This window comes from Marmota marmota, unplaced genomic scaffold (assembly GCF_001458135.2).
Source record: "Marmota marmota marmota unplaced genomic scaffold, marMar, whole genome shotgun sequence".
NCBI classification, from domain to species: Eukaryota; Metazoa; Chordata; class Mammalia; order Rodentia; family Sciuridae; genus Marmota; species Marmota marmota.
Window position 1 is genome coordinate 9,638,822 of NW_026000076.1, and position 6,398 is coordinate 9,645,219.

At 36.5% G+C, this 6,398-nt stretch overlaps 1 protein-coding gene and 1 long non-coding RNA gene across 5 annotated transcripts in view; one reads left to right on the top strand and one right to left on the bottom strand.

The window, feature by feature from the left end:
* The window catches only part of LOC107155119 (guanylate-binding protein 5-like), a 31,188-nt gene that overhangs the window by 21,470 nt on the left and 3,320 nt on the right, over positions 1 to 6,398 (top strand). The window lies entirely within an intron of this gene.
* The window catches only part of LOC107155120, a 46,836-nt gene continuing 41,528 nt past the window's right edge, over positions 1,091 to 6,398 (bottom strand). For 2 of the 4 annotated variants that reach the window (XR_001505151.2, XR_007351716.1), the window contains 3 exons: positions 4,119 to 4,268; positions 3,316 to 3,387; positions 1,091 to 2,000 (listed from right to left, as the gene is read on the bottom strand). This is a non-coding gene — a long non-coding RNA (uncharacterized LOC107155120). The remainder of the gene's footprint in view (positions 2,001 to 3,315; positions 3,388 to 4,118; positions 4,269 to 6,398) is intronic. The other 2 variants (XR_007351718.1, XR_007351717.1) reach the window with 1 other exon arrangement.

The window sequence follows — 6,398 nt, forward strand, 5'->3', positions numbered from 1 at the left end:
AGATGCCCTCAAACCATTTTTCCTATTGTCTCTGTTGTAAAATACTTAATATCTGAAGTATCTGTTGTAATCTCTTCAATAAGCACAACTTACTTGGCACCCCCCCCCCACTTAGCATGCAAGTTTTTGGTTAAACTGCAAGTTTTTCAAATCCTTCAGCTCTGCTTTCTGCTACCAATTCTTACAGTAAATGTGGCCAAAATTTGCCAGCTAAATCCATGCCACTACCTGAATGCTGTGCTACCTTGAAATTCTCTCCACCAGATTTTTAATCTGTCTCTTTTAAATTTAGCCTCATACAAAATTTCAGCACATATCTAAAATATAGGCAAGTTCTTTGCTAGAATATAACATTAGTGGCTTCTAGTCCAATTTTCTAGAGAATTCTCTTTAAAAATCTGCATTTTGGTCTTATTTGTTCCACCAGACTGGCCTGTTAAGCAAGACTTACAACATTCTAAAGCTTCTCCAAACTTTTCCAAATTCCTTTTGTAAAGCAGCCACAAAACTTCTTGAACCACATGGTCAAGTTAGTCAAATAATTACCCACTCCAGGTACCAATTTTTGTGTTTGTCAATTTTTTGTTACTATGATAAGAATACCTGATAAGAACAAGTTAGAGACCCACTTGAGTCATATGTATGAAAGATGATATGTCATGAGCTCTGTAATGTTTTGAACAACCAATAATTAAAAAAGAACAAGTTATAGGATGGAAAGCTTATTTGGGCTCCTGATTTTAGAGATTTAGTCCATGGGGACTGTCATTGCAGTGGGCTTAAAAGAGGAAGAACACTGTGGTCAAAGGCATCGAGGAATGCGGTGGGAGCACTACATCTTTGTTTGTGCACTCGAGCAGAGAGAGAGAGAGAAAGGTTAAGGGACCACAGTGACGTTGTACCCACCTCTACCAAACATGCCCCATCTGCCTACATTTAACTACCCAGTCAGTCCATTCTAACTAGGATGGACTGGACTGGGTTATAGCTCTCATAATTCAATCATTGCACCTGTAAGTATCCCTGCATTAACAAAGGATCCTTTGGGTAAACTCATACCTAACCCACAACAAAGCATTATACTTATAAATGCACATGTAAATATTTTTATTGATATGCAAAGAGCATTGTTAGTGACATATGAGTACTTTTTCAGAGAAGGTAAATGTGGAAAGCAAAGACAAGAAATTAACAAAAAATATTAATTTCACAATAATGGATGGACAAAGGTATCAGGAAGAAGTGCAGATAGCCTCATGGTGTGTGGCGCAGGAGAGCTGTACCTCAGGTGGCTCAGCATCTCCATTTGGTCCAGAGACGGCTGTGGGGAGAAAACTTATGCCAGACATTACCACAATGTGCTGCTCCTCCTGATGTGTTCACTTAAGCCTGCAATAAAGACCTCTACAAGGGACACAAGAGTTCATCTTTGTTTGTCAACTTTCTTTTTGTTGCTGTCACCAAATAACCTGACAAGAAAAAAATGTAGAGGAAGAAAAGTTTAATTGTTTCTCGGTTTCAGAGCTTCAGAGCACAGACAACCAGATCCATTGTATCCATTGCTCTGGGCCAACGATGAGGCTGATCACCAGAGTGGAAAGGCATGGCATAAGAAAGCAGAGCAGGCCAGGCACCAGGAAGCAGAGGGAGAGAGTTCTGCTTACCAGAACAAAATATAAACCCCAAAGTTCTCCCACAGTGACCCACCTCTTCTAGCCATTCCATATCAGTGCATCAATTCACTGATTAGGTTAAAGCTTTCATAACCCAATCATTTCACCTCTAAACTGTCTTTCATCGTCTTAAACACGAGCTTTTGGGGAACACCTCATATCTAAAGCAAGATAGCACTTTACCATCATGTCTGAAATGTGTGCTTGTGTTGTTTCTGGAACTGAGGGAACAAACCTCAGTCCTTGCACAGCTATTGCTCTAGGGTCACTTCTTCTTGCCTGCTACTTCCTGTCCTCATGTGCTTCCTGGAGGCTCCTTGCTGAGCACTGTAGAAACAGAGAGAAAAGAGGTTTACCTTTCAGACACCTTAAATGCGAGAATTTGTTTCTTGCATATTTTGGTAGTAGCCATGCTTGAGATTGCAAAGATTCTCTAACATAGAAAAATTCCATCTCATTTGCGCTGGACATCTGTAAAAGTAACACTGATGTTTATTCTTGTTTGTTTATCCTGACCTTTTATAAATGCATTGCATATGCACAAATTACATCAGAACTGCCTGTGGTACTTGTTTCAAATGCAGAAAGAAAAGAGGGAGAGTGAAGCCAGAGAGTTGGAAAGGGGCATGAGAGTTGTTGGTTACTTCAAATATGAGAGGCCAAGACATCTCAGGCAAAAGTTCCCACATCCACATCTTTAGTGAAATCCACTGCACTCCCATGTTCTGTCTGGATAGTCTTGCATATGGGAGTGACAGTGTCTTGTCTTCCACAAGCTGGGAGGTCATCTTCACCATGCCTGAAAAGTCAAGCTACAGACGTCACACAACAACCCAATATGGCCTCAGTCTCTCCTTGAAGCCATTTAAGTGTCTCTGGAATGAACTGAGAATTAGACCTTGATCTGCTTTTTCTTCAGGAAAATATGTACTGAACAGGGATATGAGAAGGATTTTGAGAGTCTAGACATGTTGTGAGTCTTTATTTTAGTGTTCACAAAGTAGATGTGTTTCATTTGGGTAAATTTAGTGAGTTGTACATTTATGAACTATGCACTTTTCCTTATTTATATTTATGTTTCAAATAGTTTATTTAAATCTTATTTAGGAATGAATCTAACTAAATTTGCCAGGCTATACAAGATCATTATTCAATATTCCTGAGAGATTTAGGGTTAACAAGTGAAAAAGAAATCTAGATAATGTATTATAATATCCTGTAGTTTTAAGATATCATTTCTCCCCACATTTATCTTTAGATTCAATGCAATTCCAAACAAAATTCCACTGGATGTTTTGGGTGAAGCTTTATTTAAAATTTATAGAAAATGCAAAAGCTGGGGCTGGGGGTGTGGCTCAAGTGGTAGCACACTCGCCTGGCATGCACGGGGCACTGGGTTCTATCCTCAGCACCACATTAAAAATAAAATAAAGATGTTGTGTCCACCGAAAACTAAAAATAAGAATTAAATTTTTTTTCTCTCTCTCTTTTAAAAAAAAGAAAATGCAAAAGCTCAAACATTGTTATTCCATTTGTGAATAAAAACAAAGACTAGAGAGTTCATGGAGAACAGTGCTGTTGCAAGTACAGAGCAACAGAGCAGTACAGCTGAGCAGAGGGCACAGAACAGGTTTACACTTACATGGACAGCCAAGTCACTGCAATTACAGGGAGAGGATAATCTTTCTCTGAATGGTTCCAGGCTAGCTTATATCTGTATGTGAAAAAAATAAAACTCAATTAAATAATACTCCTGGCATTCAGGGAAAAATCAATTTTAGGTGAATGTTAGATCAAAATGTGAAGGAAAACCAATTTTTTCAGAAATTGTCAAGATATTCTTTCATGTCTTCTAGGTTGGGAAATAGGACAGAAAAGCACTAAATGTAAACAAAGAATATATCAGTTTAACTATATTAAAATGAAGAACTCTTATTCTTCAAAGACAACATTAAGAAAATGAAAAGGCAAACCAAAGATTAACAGAACACACACACACACACACACACATACACCTCAAAACTATACACTCACTGGATTCATGCCAATTTAAAGTTCTGGCACTGTGAGAGGTGGTGAGTATGTGAAACATTGTAAATTGTTATTCTTTCCTGGTGAGAATATAAATTGGGAAAGTTGTACTGATGTAATTATCTACCCTGAAATGAACAAATACATACTATGTAACTAAATTGTTCTCCTCCTAGGTACATATAGAAACATCTTATTATTACTGAACTCAACAACTTGAATAAATCTAAAAATGTAATGATGAACCCACATTGTAAAACATCACAAAACAGCAGTGTAACTCAGTTCATATAAATACACACATGAGATAATAGCAAGTTGTGGTGTTGAGAGATAAGTTTCTTGATTAGTTATGTTAGTACCAAACAAGTTTCCCCAAAACTTAGTGGCTTGAAACAACACTTTCTATCTCACAGTTTCTGAAGATCACTTGAATCCAGGTGTGATTTAGCAGATCCTTTGCTTCTGTCTCTCACAGGCTACAGTTGAGATTCAAGCTGGGGCTCTAGTCATCTCAAGGTTCCCCTAAGGAATGAGCCTCTTCCCAAGTGGGCTCGTGTGGTCCTAGGTGGAATTGAACCTCGGTTGATGGAAGCACGGTTCAACTTACTCACATTCAGACACTAGGCAGACTTTTTCTACTAAAAATTTCATCTGTAGCATTTTTAATGTATTGCCAAATCAAAACCTACTTAGATTTTACCATACTTTTCCTACCGTCAGTGGTGACTATGTTTTGGAATTCCTCTACCAGAAAGTTATTTATAATAAACTGAGTTCTTTGTTATTAGACAAAGTCTTTGCACAAATATGTGAATACTATCTTTTTCTCTGTAAAATTCTTGGATACAATATTGTGTTTTCTATAATATTATGGATAAGAGGCTTAATATTTCTTACATATAGGTGAGCAGTAATGAATCAAATACCTTCCTTTTTGCAGTCGCACCAGCAATGTATACATTTTTCCCCATATCCTCACCAACATTTATTGTTGCTTGTATTCTTGATAATTGCCATTTTCTGAATGGAGTGACATAAAATCTTAGAGGAGTTTTGATTTGCGTTTTTCTAACTGCTAGAGATGTTGAACATTTTTTCATGTATTTGTTGATCAATTGATTTTTTTTTTTTTTTTTTTTTTTTTGCCTGAAGTGTCTGTAAAGTTTCTTAGCCCACTTATTGATTTGGTTGCCGGTGTGACTGCAAATTGGTGCAAACATTATGGAAAGCAGTAAGGAGATTCCTCAATAAACTTGTAATGTAACAATAGTTTGACAGGGCTATCCCACTTCTCGGTTTATACCCAAAGGACTTAAAATCAGCATACTACAGTGATGCAGCCACATCACTTTTACAGCAGCTCAAATCACAATAGCCAAACTATGGAACCAACTTAGATGCCTTAATTGAAGAAGCAACACTAAATTAGCTTGGTTTAGATGTTCACTGTAGCACCAGTGAACTGTGCCCTTAAGATGGGGTGGGGAGTGATTTGTGAGAAGTTTTAATTAAGTCAAGTGTCCACATCAAATTCATGTCACATTTTTCAAATATTGAAAATAATATAGCCATAAACTAGTGAACACTGTGCAGGGAGTTATAGCAAATGCTTAGTAAATGACTTCCTTTCCAGAAGTCATTGTGTATTAAGTGCCAACACCTTTGTTTTTTCCTGTAAATTGAAGTTCTCAGCTACTGAAACTACTATAAAAACAACAAATTAACTACTATATGAGTACATTTAACATTTCAGTAAACCAGACCTACAAAAGTTTGTTCTTCCCAACTGGAGATAAATGTTATCATATCTCAAGCTAGGTCAAATAACACACCCTTGAAAAACTCACAAAAGCTCTCAAAATTCTCCTTCCATAACACCATGCAATTTCTTGGAAATCAGGTCAAGTATATCCAAACCTTCCACCAGAGGACGTTCAGAATATTCGCTTTGCAACTACCTAGTCACTGAATTTACTCTGTGGTTTCACTTTCCTGTAGAGAAGTTTTGTAAATTCCTTCTGAATTTTGGTGTGCTTATATTTCATATTCAAGTTGCCTGATGGGAGGTGAGAGCTGAGGATGAAAGAAAATCCCCAGGATTGGGGGAAGATGCATCACAGCTAAAATAAAGGATAATTGTTAGAACTAACCCTTACCAATCCCTCCTGGAAGCAGCTTTTCTGCCATGTCTAAAAGATCTCTGCTCCAGATTTCACATAGATAAGGTGAGATCACAGGCAGGGTAGAAAGAGATTTGCAAGGTTCAGTAAGTTTTAAAAATATTAAATATTAAATATTAATATAGAGTGTAGTTCTGCTTGATGTGCTACATAATGGAGGTATTGAAAACTAAATTGTGGTTTAGCCAGAAAGCAGAATTCATTAAATTGTTTTTTTGCTGTATTAGATACAATACTGAGTATGGACTAAGAGTTTAATATGTCTAAATATTGTTTTTCTTCTTATAACATCTTATGTTCCACCAGAGTTACCTTTGTCTTCACTAAAACCTGTTTTGCTGATTTCAACTGTAGCCTGAAAGTTTTAAGAAGTTTTTATTATTTTCGTCAGACAGAACAATAAATGAAAAGCCAATCAATGTAATTATTTCCCGGCATTGTTAAGGACAAAAAAAAAAAAAAAAAAAAAAAAAAAAAAAAAAAAAAAAAAAAAAAAAAAAAAAAAAAAAAA